The sequence below is a fragment of the Delphinapterus leucas genome, chromosome 14, assembly GCF_059928025.1.
Source record: "Delphinapterus leucas isolate spDelLeu-1000000601 "Yukka" chromosome 14, BTC_Dleu_Yukka2, whole genome shotgun sequence".
In the NCBI taxonomy this organism is placed as follows: Eukaryota; Metazoa; Chordata; class Mammalia; order Artiodactyla; family Monodontidae; genus Delphinapterus; species Delphinapterus leucas.
The window spans coordinates 14,251,833-14,272,335 of record NC_143142.1 but is presented as its reverse complement, the minus strand read 5'-3'; positions in this window follow the sequence as shown (position 1 = coordinate 14,272,335).

The window sequence follows — 20,503 nt, the reverse complement described above, 5'->3', positions numbered from 1 at the left end:
ATCATCCCCCTATGTCACATGACCTCTTATTTAAGTATATATGTATGTTATGAGAATTCTGCCCCTCAAGCCAGGAGCCAACAAAGTAGGGGGCGGGGCGGGCGTGATCCACTAGGATGCAGAAAGAAAATATGAAAACTTCTAGATTAGCTCATCTTTCAAAATTACTACCTATTTCTAGATGTTTTTCAATGTATACAAAGTTTACTACTACAGTAATAGTGCATATACGGTTATATATATGTAATATATATTCTATATAGGGCATGTTCAAAGGTTTCTTAATGATAAGGTGCATGATCAAAAAGTAGAAATATCATCAATAATAGAATGGATGGATTGCAATATATTCATACAACAGAATACTATGAAAATTAATAAATACTGTCACACTCCACAACGTGGATGAATCTCAAACATAATATAAGGTAAGAAAAGGCCAGACACAAAATAGTGTATGCTCTATGATTCCACTTATATAACGTACGAAAACAGCCCAAATGAAATTCTAGTGTTAGAAGTTGGGATAATGGTTGGCTTTCGGCAGGAAGGTGGGTGGAAACTGGCAAGAGGGATGCTGGCAGAGCATCCGAGGTGCTAGTAAAGTTTTATTTCTTCATCTGGATGGTAAATACTTGTGTGAGTCTACTTTGTGATAGCTCATTGAGGTATACATTTGTGCCATGTGAACGTTTATTTATATATATGTATCGTTGAGCACTGATAAGGAGAGTTGATGTAGTAGATGAAAGAGTGCTGCACAGGCTTTGCTACTCCTGCCACAGAGCCGTGGGCTCTAATGCCTCATCCCTTGCACCTGATCTGATAATGTCTTGAGTGACTCAACGTGGAGTTCCAGAGCAAAGATCACCTGTTAGAAGAGTCTGGTTTTTGCCTGAAAATGGTCAGGCCCTAGAACCCCAGCCCTGCTCAGTCACTGGCAGGACACCCCCTTGGCTGGAATGCTGCAGTAGGTCCTTTATGCACTGCGGCTGGAGGCTGCCGTAGGAGATACTGCTTCCAGCAGAAGGACAAATTCTTCCTTGAAGGGAGTTCCAAGTGGCACATCTCTGTGGCTGCTACGCTGAGGACCTTGGCTGACCTTCTGGGATTTCCAAGGCCAGGTCATAAGGATCCTTGTAGTTTCTGCCTGGGCCTCTTGGAACAAGGGCTCTTGGAGATCTGAGCTTCCGTGTAAGAAGTCTGGCTACCCTGAGATCACCATGCTGTGGGGAAGCCCAAGTTAGCCATGTGCAGGGGCACATGGAGGGAGAGAGAGATGTGTGGGCAACAGCCTCAACTGTTCCAGACACACTAGCCTAGACGACGTGACATGAAGAAACCATCTCAGATTTTCCAGCCCCAATAGAAGCCATATGGAGAGAAGAAACAAGGAACCAAGATGACAGCCACAACCAAAGCCCCAGACATATGGCTCCAGGCAAACGATCCCAGCCATTTTGGGATCTGAGTCACCTCAGCTAAGACCTCAGTTGTTTTGGAACGTGAGCGAGCCCTCCTTACTCTGCCACGACTGAATTTCTGACCCACAAAATCATGAGAATAAGAAAATGGTTGTTTTACTTGGGGAAGATCGGGGGTAGCTTTTTAGACAACAGCAGATCAGTGGTACAGTTTATTTAAAAGAAAAAAAAAGACATTTGGAGTCCTTGCTAGTCTAAGCTACGTGGGCGCGCAATTGGAGGGAGGGATAGCATTCTCACTGAGCAATCAGAACCTCTAGTGCCGAAGGTTTACAAAGAATGCTCGCGATTGTGAATAATAGCGCAGCACATTCGTTGTGCTGTTTACCAGCTGTGTGGCCTTGAACATGTGGACTTACTTTGCTGGGCTTCAGCGAGCTCATTAGTAAAATGTGAAAGAATGAATGGGCTTGAAGGAGACAAAGCACCTGAGGCACTTAGCATGTCGCCCCGCACGTAGAAAGTGCTCAGCAAACATTAGTTATCATTAGCGCCGTCATCGTGAGCTACGTGCTTCCATTTGGCAAAAGGAAAGAATAAAGCTGGTTCCACCCGTCTGAGTGGAAAGGATCGGATGCGGTTCAGAGGGCTTCAGAGCACACAACCAGCCAGCCACAGAGCCTGCGCTGTCAACTCAGAAGGCCAAATTCTTTCCAGCCACTTCCCTGCCCCAAAGGTACTGGCCTTGGTCCTGTCCAAGAAGGGAAGTTGGTGCTACGCCCCAGGCTTCAGACTGCAGAGAACAAATTGGGAAAGATCAGGAATTTCGGGAAGGATCTTGAGAATTGGCACATTTTCCAAACTCAGCCAGCATCCCAGTCTCCCGCCCCACCATCTCCCCCCAATCCAAGCACTCGTCAGGCCCCATGATCAGCACACCCCGATCCAGAGCCGTGCTACATGACTCCAAGCCGGAGTGTTGATCAGAGTCATATCCTCACACGTCAGAGCCACAGAGCTGGGCTGGACGGCCTTCAGGCACAAGCTTCTCCAGCCGGATCAGCCTTTCTTTAATCCTGAGCAAAACCTCAAATGTGGCTGTGGTACTTTAAGACCCTCTGGTCTGGCTCTCTCACTGTTGAGGTCTGCATGGGGGAAGAAAAAGAAAAAAGCCGGCCAAAGAAGTTGGCTGTAGACAGTATACTCCAGATTTCTGAACTGCTGTCTAATCCTTCTTGCCGGCCTCCCCTCTCAGGGGCATCGCGAGGTTAAATACTGCACTTGGTTATTATTTATTTTGTCTTGTTTTTCTGGCTTTGAGAAGGTAAGTGTCTTAGTTTATCCTCCCAGCAGGAGGAAATGGGATTGGAAATGGCTGTTTATGGCTCATCACATGGATTACAGGTTGCAATGCATCACTGTCACTCCTTGCCTCTACAAGTTGCAGAGCAGGGAAGGAAAAAAATCGTTTCTATTGTCATAGTGGGGGGATAAGAATAAGGATAATATTAGTTAAGGAAACCAGCACTCATGGAGCCAGGTACCAGGTCAGGTGACAACTGCTTCACACCTGCTGTCTCCCTTCATTCTTACAATAGCCCTGTGACATAGAAACCATTATGAGCCCTGCTTTACAGAGGAGGAAACAGAGGTTCAGAGAGGGGAAGTGGCTCGCCCATGGTCACCCAGCAAATACCTGGCAGAGCCTGGATTTGAATCCAGGTCTTAGACCCCCAAGTTGCAAGTTAAATACTCCACTGACAGATATACATTCCTAGCTGTAATTTGGGCCCCGTAAAATGAAAAAGAGTTTTGTTTCACTGCAGAGGACAAGAGACAGATGGATAAAGGTGAATGCCAAAGGGCTGGCATTTCTAGACCGTGTCAGCGGTCTATGCTGACAGTGACGCAGAATATTTGAAACTGGGACCAACCCCAAATGTAGGTTTTATAGTAGCTGGTAGTTTCTTTGCAAAGATGGATGCTTTTATCCCCTCCTTTGCAATGTGACTTTTCAGCTCCCCCAGTGAAAAGGCAGAACCTAGTCTCCACCCCTTGAATAGGAGCTGGTCATGTGACTTGCTTTAACCAATAGCACGTGGCGGAGGCAATGCTATATTTGTTCTGAGCCAGAGCTTCAAGATGCCTTGCAGCCTCTTCTCCTCCTCTGAGAACCTGCCCAGCTGCTCTGAGGCCAATCCCAGGCTAGCTGGCTGGAGGAGAGACTACATGAAGTGTAAAGAAGCCAGTGGGAGTCATCCTAGACCCATCAGCCCCCAATCAACCTGTGGGTCACAGCGGATGCATGAGAGAGGCCGGAAAACCTCTGGCTGGCTGAACCCTTCCGACTTGCAGAATCACAAGCTCAGTAAATGGCTGTTGTAAACCTCTAAGTTAATGCTAAGTCACTATTTATGACACTTGTACAGACTGTTCTGTGTTCAGTGGCCAAAGGATACCACGATTGTCATCATCACGGTGAGATTCAAATGGGTGGGAGCTTTGGGATCCATTGTATGAAGACATTTGTACAAAACAACAATCAAGGCTGTCAGTTATGAAATACCTACTGCATGCCAGTACTGTTCTAAGAACGTCACCTGTGCTGACTCATTTAGTCCTCTCCACACCTCTCCATGATATTTATTATCGACCCTTTCTTACAAATGACAAACCAAGGAACAGAGAGGCTAAGTAATTTGTCCAGGGTCACACAGCTAATAGGTGGTACAGCTAGGAGTCAAACCCCAACGATCTGGCTCTAGAGTTTGTATCCTTAAAAGCCAAGCCACGCCATGCTGTTCTAGGTAAGCCTACTACTTGCTCCAACTGGCTCCACAGTTTATTATTGACATGAACTTGGCAAGTGAGTTAATTTTTCTGAGACTAAATTTCCCCATCTGTACAATGGGAATGATAATAGCATCTTCCTTATGGGGTTATCGGGAGATGAAATGAGATAATGCAGACAATGCACCCAGCAGTGTTCAACGAATGTCAACCATAATAATAATGAATTGCTATATATATACTTATGCAACTGTTTAATTACAGAAATACTTGATTGCAATAATAAATTGTTCATTGATTTACGTATGGGTACAGCATAATTATCAGTCACACTCTTGAATCATACAATTCCAGCTCACGTGATGGCTGCCCCCACAGTTTCTGCCATTCTCAGTTTTGAATCTGCCTCCATCACCAGTTTATTTTCTGGGTTCCAAGGCTGAGTTGTTTTTCTTAAGATGTTCCAGAAATCCATTGAGTCTGCCAGGTATGCTGATGTCCTTCAACAGCCTGAGGAAACGGACGGGCAGAACTTAGCAGGACCTCAGCTGACTTCTCCATCAGCCAGCAGCCTGAGTTCCTGTAGGTGTCCCTGAAGTCCTCGGGTTCAGCCCTTCCTACTCTGTGGCTCCCCAGAAACAGCGTGCTTTGCAAGCCTTATTCAGCCATGGCTTGGCCTCTTATGCGCTCAGATCTTGAGGACTGAAGGACAAATAGCCTCAGAAGCTTCCATTTCAAGCCTCTGGGCCACGTGGAGGCTAGTCGAGGACTCCCAGAATTTCCAGTTTGGCCCCGTGATGACGATTTCACCAGCACCAGAGTTTTCAGGGAGATGAGAGCACATTGGCAGCCACCTGGGGAGGCGTCGTGGAGCATTCTTGATGGTCAGGTAGGACTTGGACAACGAGACCCAATGTAGGGGGAGTCAGAGGGGAGCAGAAGTAGTCTAAACATGTGGTTTCTCTGCTCAGCCCAATGACCTCATCACCCCCCTCCCCATGCCCTTGGCGCCACCAGCCTAGCAGGCTTGGTAGACAAGGAGATGCGCCTTCCAGATCCTTCTTCAAGGAAGGACTTGCTGTCCAGCTGTAGGGAATGTGGTCAACAGATGGCGGCCAGCCCCCTCAGGTCTCTCTCAGCTGCCACCTCGCCCAAAGCCACGCCCTTCTAGGGACAGCTTACTGTGACTACTGAGGAAGATGAAAATTATAAATGCCTGGCCAGAGTGGTCTGATACAGGCCACTCAGTGCCTGCTTCCAGAATACCCAACCTGAGACACAGATGCTTAAGTTCTTCCAATCTCCAACCCACCCCACTCCTGCCAAACGAGGTGCCCCTATTTCCTTTGACATGAGTACACATCCTCCACCCATTTACCCATTTATTCCACCTTGCACGTGCCAGAAAGATCACCATTGTCATGTCAGGCGTTACTTCCTTGGGTAGTTTGGGCTAAGAATAGAAACACTAGCAAGTCCTTATTAACCCAGCACCTTGCACAGCTGATCTTATTTTATCTCCACGGCAGCCTCCAGCAGGATGAGATTATCCCCATATCCTACCGAGGAAGAAACTGAGGCTCAGAGAGGTGGAACGAGTTATGCTCAAGGATTCAAAGTTTGTTTTCTACTTCCAAACTTGGCTGCCCGAGCACATTTCTTCCAGAAGACCTGCTCAACAGATGCTCCTTCAGGTAGAATCTTGGGAAAGTGAGGTCAGAGAAAGAACTCAGCCCTGGTGCTAGACGGCCTGAGTTTCAATACCACGGTCATCATGTATAAACTCTGCGACACTGGCCTGTGATGTAACCTCTCTGAGCCCCATCTACTCATCTGTAAAATGGGGGGTGGTGGCAGTTCTTACCTCAAAGTATAAGCTCTGAGGACTGAAATGCTCAAGCAATGCCTGGTACATAGAAAACCTTTAATAAGTGCTGGATGAAATTATTAGAGAATATTTCTTGGAGATGGATTACTCGTACAGTTCTTAGCCAGAAGGAAGTGTTGTGAATCTCAATTTATGCATCTGTATAGAGGGACTCCTTACAGGATTCTTATAAAGATTAAGGAAATAGTATGTGTAAAGGGTCTTGGGCATACTAGCTGCTCAATAAATGAGTATAATAAGTGAGTATGAAGACTAGAGCCTTTGTCATCTGTAAGCCTAAGAAGGTACCAAGATTGAGCCTCAACTTTTGTTTCATGTTTCCAATAGAAGAACAGAATTGTTCATTTACCAGTGATCTGGCTTCACAGGTTAACAAAAATGTGTTTATTTCCCTTTGGGACAGAATATTTACAAGTCATCACGGAAACATTGATGATCCCACGATCAGTATGGTTCTTAATTCTAATCAAGAGGGAACCCTAACCCAGGCCCCCCACTTTGGACCACCTTCCTTGAAATATTCTAAGTCCCCTCTGGTGCGTGGGACCAGCCAGGACTGGCTCTGCTGTCTGCGCAGAGCACTCTGAGTCTGAATGGGACCCACATGGGTACTGGTCCCTGACAGTCCCCTTTCTGGCTTTCTCTGATCCTTGAACCCATGTGTGAGGTCAAGCAGATACCTTGAGGAACCCCAGAACTTGCGCCTCTGAAGTTGTCACAGGGCCCCATGGCTGGTGCCTGTTCTAGGAGGGCAGCCTGGAGTACAGATCACTCCCACGGGCCTGCGTGGTATTTCTTTCATGGAATCGCGCCACGAGAATGGTCCTGACATGTTGATTTCAGGTAACTCAAATTGTTTATACAGACAGGGCCCTGCAAAAAAGTATTTGCCCAGGGCCCCATACACTCTGGGTGCAGCCCTACCTGGGGTGTTCAGAATTTTTCATCTCCAGTTGTGTATTCCTTTTTATTTATTTATTTTTGCTCGTGCCTCGCGGCTTGCAGGATCTTAGTTCCCCAACCAGGGGTTGAACTAGACCACTGGACAGCCAGGGACTTCCCTGTGTATTCCTTTTTATATAAAGATAATTGTCTTTAATAATACTAGTGGGGAAGAGAAATAGGTGTTTAAGGAATGCCAGTTGCTGGGGAAATCGTTTTGAAACATGAGATAAACACAATCGAAATAAAATAAAGGAAGTAGACTTTGGTAGTGAGAAGTGTGGGAACCTCTGATCTAGTCCAACTATTTACAGATGGGGAAACTGAGGCACAGAGCGTGGAGGCGAATTGCCCAGTGTTGCCCACAGTTATCTGGGCCAGCGTTTGTGCTGGCAGGATGCTTGGGACTTGCTGACAAGCACAGTAATTGATTGATAATAAAACCAGTCACCCATGGCCTAAGACGGAGTTTACAACCCTAATGTTAATGGACCCAAGAGAGGCAAAGGGTGCTGGTAACCACGTTCCCCTCATCTCCCGGGGCTAATAGCTTTATGGAGGTCATAAACTACTGAGTATTTCAATGATGAGCGTGACCTCCCTTTGGCCACATGACCCACCCTGCCTTGATTGACAAACAGGCCTGACATTCCTTAGAGCTGCAAGAACGAGCCTTCCTCTGGGCCTGTGGCCTGAACCTCAGGACCCCAATTCCTCTGGGAATTTCCCAGCTGTCTTTGGGAGTTGTACGCCCTCACTTGCCTATCCTGACTCAAGACAAAGATAGTTCAGACCAGCAGCTTCTACAACAAATACACAGCTTAGTCTGAACTCAGTTCTTTGATAATTATCCCATTGCTGACACAGTACAGTCTGGAGAGCAAGGAAAAGGCCATTAGCCTCTTCTAATCCAAGGCAATCATTCATTTTCTTAATCATGTTTTCAGCTTATTTTAATAAATGTGATGGCCTGCATCCAACACGGTCCCCAGTGATCCCTGCTGCCTGGAACTAATGCCCTTCTGTAGGACCCTCCCACACGAAATAAAGCTGACCTTGGTAACCAGTAAAATGCAGGCATACCTTGTTGCACTGCACTTTGTAGATATTTCTTTTTTTTTACAAATTGAAGGCTTGTGGCAACCCTGAGTCAAGCAAGTCTATCGGTGCCATTCTGCCAACAGCATCTGTTCACTTCATGTCTCTGTGTCGCAGTTGGGTAATTCTTGCATTATTTCAAATTTTCCATTGTTCTCGTATTTGTTATGGTTACCTGTGACCACTGATCTTTGACGTTACTACTAAGACTCACTGAAGGTTCAGATAAGGATTAGCAATTTTTTAGCAATGGAGTACCTTTTTTTTTTTTTAATTTAAATATTTGGCCGTGCCATGCAGCATGTGGGATCTTGGTTCCCTGACCAGGGATCAAACCCACGCCCCCTGCATTGGAAGTGTGGAGTCTTAACCACCAGACCTCCAGGGAAGTCCCTGGAGTGCTTTTTAATTAAGGTGTGTGTGTGTGTTTTTAGATATCATGCTATTGCACACTTAATAGACTACGGTATCGTGTAAACATAACTTTTATATGCCCTGGGAAACAAAAAAAATTCCTGTGACTTGTTTATTGCAATATTCGCTTTATTGTGGTGGTCTGGAACCCCACCCACAATATCTCTGAGGTCTGTCTGTATTGCTGAATTAATAACAGAAATAAAATTTGATGAGAAATAACAACGTGTGACTTCTTAGGCTAGGTCATAAAAGATACTACAACTTCCACCTCGCCCCCCCTTTTGGATCGCTTCTCTGGGGGAAGCCATGTTGTGAGGACACGCAAGCAGCCTTGTGGAAAATCCACATGGCTAACAACAAGCATGCCTTGCCAGCCATGTGAGTGAAGCACCTCGGAAGTGAATCCTCCAGGTCCAGGCAAGTCTTCAGATGAGTCCAGAGCCCCAGGCAACATCCTAACCACATTCTCAGGAGAGACCCTGAGCCAGACTCACCCGGTTATGCACCTCCCAGATTTCTGACCCATAGAGACTGTGTGACGTAATAAATGTTTATTGCTTTAAACTGCTAAGTTTGGGGGCAATTTGTTACGCAGCAATTGATAACTAATACAATAAACACCCACTGTGTGCCAGGCCCCTGAAATAGGCACTAGCATGCAAAAATGACAAAACAAATATAGCCTCGACCCTCCCAGAACTTAAGAGTCCAGAAGCAAATCTTATGAAGAGGGTGGAATTAGTCTGGCAGGATCAAGATCGAATGGAAATTGGGACCTGATATCAGTGCAGTAAAAATATGATCTTTTCTAGGAAGGAGAATTAAAGAAGCAGCTTTCAGTTTACATTTCTGTATTTTTTTACAAGCATATATTGCTTTAGAAGTTATTTCTATCAAGGCATCTTCTCATAAATACTTCTCATGAGAATTTAATTGATAAACATTTTTAGAAAGTCTTCCTGGCAGCATATACCAAAAAATCATTTAAAATGTGCATGTCCTTGACCTAGCAATTCCAGTTAAATTAATTTATTCTAAAGAAATATGCAGGGCTTCCCTGGTGGCGCAGTGGTTGAGGGTCCGCCTGCCGATGCAGGGCACACAGGTTCGTGCCCCGGTCCGGGAGGATCCCACATGCCACGGAGCGGCTGGGCCCGTGAGCCATGGTCGCTGAGCCCGCGCGTCCGGAGCCTGTGCTCCACAGCGGGAGAGGCCACAGCAGTGAGAGGCCGGCGTACCGCAAAAAAAAACACAAAACAAACAAACAAACAAAACAAAACACACAAAAAAACATGGATTACTTCAAGAATATATAGGGTTCCAAATATACTTTCATTAAGGTCCCCTGAATTCTCATTAACGATGCTCACCTTTACCATTCTTAGGCTCTTTGTCTTTCCCTAATTTGCCAGGGCAGACCAGCCCCCAGGTTCTGACCGGCCTCTCCTCCTTCCCTTGACCAAGTCCTGGGGATTGGAGAGAGCCCCATGTCCTTAAACCAAATAGAGAACACAGATCTCCCTCAGCGGACCCTAAGTGCCCCCTCCACTTTCTGCGGAGGAGATCCACCTCTCCAGAGCACCTCTGGCCTGTTGACTAACTCTGGCAAGCAGCTCCTATCTTTGGCTCCAAGGACGGAGGGAACCGAGGGGAATGATTTACTGCCCACCAAGGGCCCATGCAGAAGGCAGGCCAGTGGCGTTCCCCATTTGGGCTGGCCCTTGAAAGATTTGTGGCTCTGGCCGAGAGGCTTTTCAAAGACTATAAACCAAGCGATCAGGAATTTCATCCGATCGAAATGAACGTCAGGGGGAAGGAAGCTCTACCTTCAAACTTGGCCTAGGTCCACCTCGCAGTAGATTGGCATCCTCCTGTACCTCAAGCAAGAGATATGCACGTGGACCGTTGCCATCTCTCAAGTCCACCCACACAGCCCCTGGCTCCGGCTGAGATGGTCTTCTCCCCGTTCCCGTGACTGGTATGACCCCAGCCAATAATTTCAGGGGTTATTCCCACCCTTGCATTTCATATTCCTCTAAACGGTTCCATTCATCCATTTGCCAATAAGAGGTCTGCAGTAGCACAGCGCATCCCAGACTTTATTCTGAAGACAAGGAGGAGTTTGCTTGTTCTTTCCAGAGCGTCGAGTACCTTGCACAGAATGGAGGTGGGCCTGGCCCCGGACTAAGCACTGGGTATGGGACCATGAACAAGCCCACTTGGCTCTACAGTTGTGGGGTTCACCTTCCAGGAAGGACAGAGATGCTAAACTTGTATATAAACAAGGAAGACAATTCCTGATGGTGATAAAAGGGAGGAAATAGATTCGCAAGTAGGAGAATCATTGAGCCTTTGACCCAAAGTCAGGCAAGAGCTTTCTGAAGAGTGACATTTGAACCAAGATCTAAATAAAGCTAGAAGCTCAGAGGCCAGGAGAATCTTTTACAACTGCCGCAGCTCAGTGACCAGCTTGAGCTGGTCCTGTTCAGCCCCACCCAGGCACAGCTTGTAGGTGGCTTTCTGGTCCTCTGGATGGTCACCCATCTCGGTGATGTTCAGGGCCCCAACCTCCACCTCCATCACCCTGCATTGTCTGGGACAATGGAAGGAGAGGTTGTTCAGAGGAGAAAGTCACACCGTGATCTGGCACAGTCTCAGGGCCTTGTGGACAGATGTTCAACACGGGGCCTGCTGGCTGTGGTTGAGAGGAGGTCCTAGCCAGACATCACCAGGAAGAACACCCATGTGGTCCCCAGCATTCACTGGAGCAGAGACTGGACAATTTCATACTGCTCAGATCCTACCTGGCTTGTGGAGGCACCTTCAGGAGGAGGCTGATACAGCCCCTTGTATCTGTTCAACCTCTTCAAGCTGGGTATTCTCCCCTCAGCCCGCTTCTCTCTTTCCCTCCTCAAATCGTCTCCAGCTTTTCCTCTCCCTCCCAGCCTGGGCATCCTTTTCTAACTCAGGGGGAATGAAAGCATACTATTATTCATAATAAATACCAAATACACAGCCTATGACCTGGGTCATAGGTTGTAGGATTTTGAATTTCAAAACCCAGGATGAGACTCAATTTTGTTTTCCGCTGTTTCAACTTTTCCCCGAGGCAATGCGTACCCAGAACCTTGCTCAAACTGGGGGTAGGGAGTGGCCAAACGGGGGAGCAGGCACAGCCTGAAGCATAACATTAAACAGCAAAATACCAAAAAAAATTTCACTTCGCGTTTTAAAAATATTCCCCCACCACAAGTATAGAGCATCTTACCAGGCACAGAGAACTTGGGACTAGAAACACAACAGGCACGTGGACCAGGCCTCACCCTCATGAGGCCAGGGTAAAAGAATACAGAAGGGGGCTTCCCTTCCCTGGTGGCGCAGTGGTTGAGAGTCCGCCTGCCGATGCAGGGGACGCGGGTTCGTGCCCCGGTCTGGGAAGATCCCACATGCCGCTCCGAGGCTGGGGCCGTGAGCCATGGCCGCTGAGCCTGCGCGTCCGGAGCCTATGCCCCGCGACGGGGAAAGCCGCACCGGTGGGAGGCCTGCGTACCGCAAAAAAAAAAAAAAAAAAATACAGAAGGAAGCAGAGTGGTGGGGGCAGGGTGGGCGTTACAAATGCGACTCAAATCCGACAGTCCCGGTCAACACAGGGGGCGCTCCAGAGCAGATACCGCTGGACAAAAACGGCCAGGCCCCAGGACCTCTGTCACAGTCATATGCTGGGGCTGCAGATGTGGCCTCAGCTGAGCCAAGGTGGATCCTGAAGATGCCACAGTTGGAGGCTGTGGGCTAGCATGCTTCGTGCCCTGGAACAGGGAGCCCTTTGGCAAGGGAAATCTGAACCCGGCACCCTGTGACTCTCTCACACCCTAATGAGGACAATTAAGTGGTACTAAAGAGATCAGAAGAGAATCAAGTCATCTGGCATTTGAGGCTGAGAGCATCTCTGGTCAGGAAAACCTAAGTAGAGATCTGAAGGTACAACAAAAGTATAAGAATTCTCTAGCTTAGCAGTTAAGCACGTAGCATTTGGAGCTACACTTGCCTGGTTCAAATCCTGAATCTGCCACCTATGAGCTGAGTGGAGTGGGTTGGTCATTTCAGCTTCCCCTTTAGCATAACTGGAATAATCATAGTACCGACCGGATAGCTTTATTGGAAGAATTAAAGAAGTTGATGTTTTAGAAGGACATTAATATTTTAGAAAGCACTTAGAAAACGTCTGGCCTGGAAACAGTATTAGGTCATTGTTAGTAAATTTCCAGGTAAAAAAAGTGAGGGGAAACAGCACGCTAGGCAGAGGACACAGCCTGGGTAATGGCCCAGAAGACAAACACAGAACCGCACAGACTGTAACCCACATCAGCCGGCTGCCTCCAGCCAAACAGCCCGTTAACCAAAACTCACCTCAAGCAGTATTTATCTTTTAGGCACCCACTGGAAGGAAAATGACATTCTTTGTTTTGCCAAACAGCCCCCCAAGACATACTGGGTGATTTTTCTCTAAAATCCATCCAGATCTTAACCCAGATGGACTCAAAGCTGAATGACACCGAATGCTGCCCTCCCCAAACCCCTCTCTAGTTAAAGCCGCCATTTCTTTCGAAATGACTGATGTTGACACACATTCTTGCTGCCACCCCCAAGAGAAATGGGGATGACTCCTGTGACGCCCACCCCCTTGTCATCCAGGACTCAGATCCTCTCCCTCTGTCCCCGCTCTCTCCTGGTCCCTCCAAAGTGGAGGCCAGCCTGCCTGTCCCGGCTGGTGGGTCATTCATCAGACCCGCGCAGCCCTGCCCACTACAGACCCCACCCGCCCCTGCCCGCCCCTCTCACCAGCCCATATGGAATGAGTTGCTCGGTTTTTACTCCTTATCAGAGATGGAAATATTTCCCCCGCGTATTGGTGGAGTTTTTCTGCGTTTGTGAGCTGGACGGATACGCTTAACTCTTATAGTTCCAAAGTGCTTCTGGGCTTCTGGCTCCCAGGCCAAAATCCCTGGGTTCAGAATCCTCAAAACACAGGAGAGGAAGGGAGGGGAGTCCTGGAAGGGAGGGGCAGGCCAAGAGGACACTGGACTTGCAAATAATTCATGCTGCAAGGAATTCAGTTACATCCTTCTGTAACTTTATGTTTTTAATTTTTTTTTTATTTTGGGGGGCCTGCCGCGCGGCTTGCGGGGATCTTGGTCCCCTGACCAGGGATCGAACCCTGGCGCTGGCAATGAGAGCGCCGAGTCCTAACCACCGGACCGCCAGGGAAGTCCCTCCTTCTGTAACTTTAGAAAGAGGTCCTTGAAGTAACTCCTCCTCTGTCTTGTTAACCTTGAACCTGCACCTCTAGGATGGCAATGATAACAACCAGCATGCTTTGGGTGCTTGCTATGGGCACATTGAATCCTTCTAGAAACCCACTGAAGGAGATCTGTCACTATCGTTCCCATTTTACAGATGAAGCTCAGAGAGGTAAAGTAACTTGCCTAAGCCCACACAGCCAATGCACGGCAGAGCTGACCCATCTGACCACAACTAGAGTCTCCATCCGTCATACTCCAGGCCTGCAGAGGAACATCAGGCCCCTGTGATGTGGGACCATCTCTTCACCCCAACCCACCAAATTTTACAGAGTCTCTAACTCAAGTGGGAGCACGTGACAGAGCCCATGTAGAAACAGGCCAGGGCACACCCATCTACTCCTACAAAAGATGGAGTTGAGGCCCAGTTATCCATAAAGGAGGAACAAATACAATTTTGCGGTTAAAGCCTGGGCTCTGGAGTCACGCAGAACTGGGTGTGAATCCCGATGCCACCATTTATGGACAAGCTGTGATCAGGAACACATTGCCTTCCCTCTCTGAACCTCAATTGCCTCTGCTGTAAAATGGGGGAAACAATAAAATCTACCCTAAAGGGTCATCGTAGGGATGATTTGAGATGATAAATGTGAAGCACCAAGCGCAGAGCCTGGTCTGCGATCTTCATCCTTAGTAAATATTAATTATCATTCTACTGGTATGAATGATTAATGGTGTAGGTTGATTTAACCCTCAAGGCATCCAACAAATACCTGTGGTGCAATCCCCACAGGCAGTGCCGTGGACCAAGAGCTGTCGGTGACGCAAAGAGGAATCAAGGAACTTTAACTTTATATGGGAAACGAGAGCTCAGTTTGTGACAAGGTCAAGGGCAATTTCAGTTATGAAACAGGTCTGAAAGTGAAGCTTTCTCATCACGGCAATATATTGAATTATATTTATCTGTTTAGGTATCTGTCTCCCTCACAGGATTGTGAGCTGCTTGAGACCACCAGATGAGCCCTAGGTGTCTTTGTAATGTGCTGTCAGTTCTCTCTCTATAATATATCCCTTATCCCTCTACTTCTCTGCATTTCTATGACCTGAGCCACTCTCTCCTCTCTTGCCTGGATGACTACAATAGGCTCCTAAGTGGTTTCCCAGACCCTCCTCTTTCCCCCTGTGATCCACAGTCAGGTTAAATGTACAAATCTCATTATATCACTCCTCTACTTAAATCCCAGTGGCTTCCCTTTGCATTAAGAATATCTAAACTCCTTACTCTGGCCACAAGGATGCCCCCTGTGGTCGGGTCTCTGCCCACCTGTCCAACATCATCTCCTGCCCTCTCAGCCTTGCTCCAATCTGCTGCCTTTCTTGCCATGACTCAGAACACACCAAGTTCATTCCTACCCCAGGGCCTTTGCACTTGCTCTTCGTCTGCCTGGGACATGCATCTCCCCTGACCTTCCCATGAATGGTTCCTCCCATCATTTATGCCTTAGCTCCAGTGTCTGCTCCTCAGAGAAGCCTCCTCTGACGATCATTTCTAGACTTGCATTCCCATCTTCACTTTGTATCATATTATTGTATCGTGGAGTTGCCTTGCCCTTTTATTTATGTGCTTGTGCTCTGCCCCGCCCCTCAACCAGAACGTAAGTGGATGTTCTGGAACTTAAGTTCCACGAGGGCAGGGACCTCTCTGTTCTGTTCACCATTGAATCCCAGAGCCTAGTCCTGTCCCTGACACATAGGGGCCATAAAGTATTTGTTGAATGAAACAATGGATGGAAGATTGAGAGCTCCTTGAAAACAGGGACCATCTACTCTTCTCTTTTGGATCCAAAGAACCCAAAACAGCACCTAGTACCCAGTAGGTGCCAAATTAGGGTGTATCCATCCCCTTTAAGGGCACAAAGAGAAAATTACACAAATTACTTCTGCTCGCACCCCATTGGCCAGGACTTAAGTCACATGGCCACATTTAACTGCAAAGGAGTCTGGGAAATGTATTTTTATGCTGAGTAGCCGTGTGTCCAGCTAAAGATTCTATTACTATCATGAAATGGAGAAATCAAATAATTAAGACTCTCTGCCACAAGTAGCAATAGTTTTAAAAACAATAATTTCAATAACAATAGCTAACATTCATTGAGTGTTTACTCTTGTCTTTGAATCCTCACAACCATCCTTTGAGATAGATTCCATTACCCCCATTCTACAGAAGAGGAAACTGAGGCTCTGAGAAGTACATGTGACTTCCGCACAGTTGCACAGCTACTAAGTGGTGAAACCAGGGTTGGACTGATTTGGTAAAGAAAAAAAGCCCAGCTGTTCACAGCCCAAAGAGACGGAACATTATTACCCTCTAAGCCCTGGGGAGTCATTGAAGATTTAAAACCAGGTAGGTAAACTCATAATAACAGTGCCTGATCTCATTTTAACCTCAATACTGCTAATATCCCCATTTTGGCTGTGTCTGTTTTGTTCACTGCTGAATGGTGTCTAGCATGCAGAGATACTCTACAGACATTTGTTGATGGTTGAAAAATTGCATTTGCAATTAAACTACTTTATGAGGGACTTCCCTGGTGGCGCAGTGGTTAAGAATCCACCTGCCAATACAGGGGACATGGTTTCGAGCCCTGGTCCGGGAAGATCCCACATGCCGCGGAGCAACTAAGCTCGTGTGCCACAACTACTGAGCCTGCGCTCTAGAGCCCGCGAGCCACAACTACTGAGCCCGCGTGCCACAACTACTGAAGCCCGCATGCCTAGAGCCCGTGCTCCGCAACAAGAGAAGCCACTGCAACGAGAAGCCCGCACACCGCGACAAAGAGTAGTCACTGCTCACCGAAACTAGACAAAGCCCACACGCAGCAACGAAGACCCAATGCAGCCAAAAATAGCTAAATAGATTTAAAAAAAAAAAACTACTTTATGAGTCATTAATGTTTGCTGCAAATTCCATTTAGGAATTCCTTTCAGGGCAGGGCATGAGTCATAGCCGTGCTGTGTATTGTTTCCCCAGTTCTAGCTCAGTGCCTGGAACACAGTAAGCACTTGCTAAATGCTTGGTGAATGAATGAGTGATCATCCTCGTCACAGAGAATGGAGAGGTTGGGAGAACCTCTTTAAAATACTGTCCAGGGACCCATCCTCTTCCCAAATTGGAAACAAAATAAAAAACAAAGAAGACAGCTGCCAAAAATTGACAAGGCTCCTGACTACAGGGCTCCAACTTCGTTCTGGAGCCCCTTGAGAACTGGCAGGACACCGCTGGCTGGTGAGGCTGCAAAGATGGTGAAGTTTCTTGGGTATCTAAGGATGCTGTGCAGCTTTTGAAACCAAACAAATCTGTTTTGATGAGTTGCGTGCAAATGAATCGGAATCACACAAATTAAAATCCCCTGGAACACGAAATGGCTTTGGAATGAAAAAGGACTCAGCTGCAATATTGGCTGGGTCCTGACAACAAATGGTTTTTTAAACTTTAAGGTCTGTTCCAGAGCTGGCCGCAGGCACTTTTCAGTAAGTAGCTGGGATTGGTTTTGTTTGTATCGTTTTTGTTTTTGTCTTTGTTTTTGGCAACCTGGAATAAGCCATAGGGCAGCCCCACTGCATTTGAAAAAGACTCCTCCTTAACTGACATTCAGTGGCAACAAAACAAACAGTCTAGACCACTGAAGCCTTGGGGATAAAACACTCTCCAATAGAGCAAGTCAGATCGTCGAGCCAGGAAGACAAAACCCTGTACTTGGCCAAATAAAGTTTTAAAGTGGGTTTTCATGCCTTAGTCAGTCTGGGAAGAGATTACTTCTTGATGAGAACGCTGGAATCAGTACAGTGACGACTGTCATCAATGATCAGCAGCTCACACCCCCATCTGGCATTATTCCAGATACAAGAAATCATTCTTTGCAAGAAAATATCCCCAGGAACCCCATGCTCTTGCCTGTACATCCTTCTCTGCCTTTCCTCCAAATAAATGGAAAGTAAAGAACAGCTGGAGAATCTTCATCTTGTATGACTCCTTTCGTACACTCCGTCCCCACCATACTCACTTGCGTACATTTCCCTGATTCCAGGAAGCTCCCTCTTGCCCTGAACTCTTAGCACCCACTGTTCCCTCTGCCACTGATGCTATTCCTTCCAGTTTTGCACGAAAGCTGAGACTCCTTCAGGTTCAACCCAAATGTCCCTTTCCCCGGAGAAGACTTCCCTCTGCCCCTCCTCTCCCCAGCTCTGATGTGTTCCCTCATCACATTCACCAATACTTGTAATGAAATAGTTCTCCTTTTTACTTACTTAACATTGCAATCCTCTACTTGTCTATAAGCTCCCTGAGGAGGGGGCTTGTGTGTTTTATTCATCCTTGTAGACCCCTCTACCTCACCCACTCATCTTCCATTTAGAAGCCCAGACTCTACCAGCCAGAGAGGCTGAATTCAGAGCCTTTAGAGGAAGAGACAGAGACCCAGGAAATGCTAATAGAGTCAAGAGCCATCCATCACTCTGCCGCCCATGACAGCTGGATGGATTAATAATCCTGGTTGGCCAGAAAATAACTGGTAGACCCACGTGGCCCGAGCTTTTCCTCTGCTCGTGAACTCCTGTGGTGGCAAGGACTAGAGTTTGTCCACCTCATCTTTCAAGCCGTGCTCAAACCCCACCTCCTTCATAACACCTTTTCTTCTCTCCACAGGTTGAAGTGTTTGCTCCCACCTCAGATTTCCCAGAGTAAATCCTGTCTACTCCCTGCATTTGGCAACGACTCATGCACGGGCCTGCAGTGACCCTTCCAGTCTTGTCTGGAACTCTTACTTAAATCTCTTTTTGTTTAACTTTCAATATCCGTTCTTTCTTTTATCTTCTCACATTCGCTCATCTTCTGGCTGATGGGGGGGATAAAACATATCCTATCCCATCTCTCTTCTACTCGAAACCTTCAATGGCTCTCAGCTCACTCAGGGTAAAATCCAGAGTCCCAACCATGATCCTCAGCCTGTACAACACCTGCGCCCCCCTTGGCTCCCACCATTCACTCCACTCCAGGCACACTGGCCTCTGCTTTTCCTCCAGCATGTAAATCATGTTCCTACCCCAGGGCCTTTGCACCTGCTGTTTGCTCAGCCTAATATGCTCTGCCCAGGATATCTGCATGGCTCATTCACTTAAATCGTTCCCGTCTTTGCTGAAATTCACCTTTCTAGACAGACTGCCCTTGACTGCACCTTGTCACTCTTTATTTCCTTACCCTGTTCTTCTCTCTATTCTCTATAACTACAGATTTCTTACAGACATATTTGTTTCCTTGCTGTGGAAGAGGGAGAGAACAGATGCTGGGGGGGAACCAGCAGTCTAACCACAGATGTTATTCAAAGAAAAACCGAGGTGCTGCTATCTGAAGGACATGGTGAGCATACAGATCAACACAGTCCACTAAAAGCACCTACTATGTTCAAGGTACTCTGGGTTTGTAGTTTCATGTAGGACATCCTTACTATTCAATTAAGGAAGGAAGGTAACTGCTTCAGACTGAACGTTTGTGTCCCCCACAAGATCACATGGTTCCCCAGTGAATACAAGCTCCTCTCCCAGTTGTTTGCAGTTTTGCTGGGACTGTCAGTCACAGTGCCCTGGGCTTTCTGGTCAACCAGTGGCCATGCGACCCAAGCTAAGGCCATGAGGGCCTCTCTCTTCCAAGAAATGAGTCATGAGTGCCAGGAAAGCAGTTGGAGCTGATTTATCTCAAAGGTTGTATCCTAAGGAGACTGTCCTATTAGTTCCTGCTCCCTAGAGATTGGAAACTTCTTGCTTTCTATTCGTTGTGGGTCTCTTGTTCTGTTTTGCTTTCAAATCACAGGAAGAACCTGTGTCCTTGTCATACATTGTTTAGGTTAGCCTGAGTCATCGAGTCTGGGAGTAGTCTCTGAATACTTATTCATTTGACAGCATTCAAGTTGCTGCTGCCGAGTCTCAACGTTTTTTGGTAGTCTCTAGTCTGGAAGACGAAGCCACCCCATCAGGCAGTTCAAGAGAAAGGATTTAATATAGGTCACTAGTGGCAAAGGTGTCGGAAGAGCTGAAAGGGCAAACAGGGCATGGGAGACAACTCAGATTAGCAAGAAGCAGTAAGTCATTAACATCTGGGACAGGAGGGACCAAGGGAGGAGGGGGCGTCGCCAGAACCTGGGAGCTGTTGCTACCATGCAGGGAGTTGGGACCATGGAGGGACATAGAGAAACACAGCCACTGCTAGAGTCACCACTAAGCCCAGAGAGGTCCCTCAAATCAGAGAGAGCATGGAGTGTGGGAGAATGACCTTAGCATCTCCCATCGTCCCATCCACCAACCCTCCATCCCCCCACTGGACGTTCCCATTGGCTGAACCTAACCAGAAGCAAAGGGCACTGGGAATTGTAGTTTTCACCAGCCATCTGCTGGCCATCTTAACACCCTGCTGGCTTCCAACACGGCAGCCAAAGGGGCAAACTGAGATGGAGAAAGAAACAAGTGCATTCTGCCACTGGGCCGTCCAATCCTGCCCTCCACCAGACAGTCACGCTGTAGTCCCTTTCACAGTCTTCATTCTGAGCCATTGGCCTGGTCACCACGCGCCCTTCCACTACTCCCGTAAAGTCCAC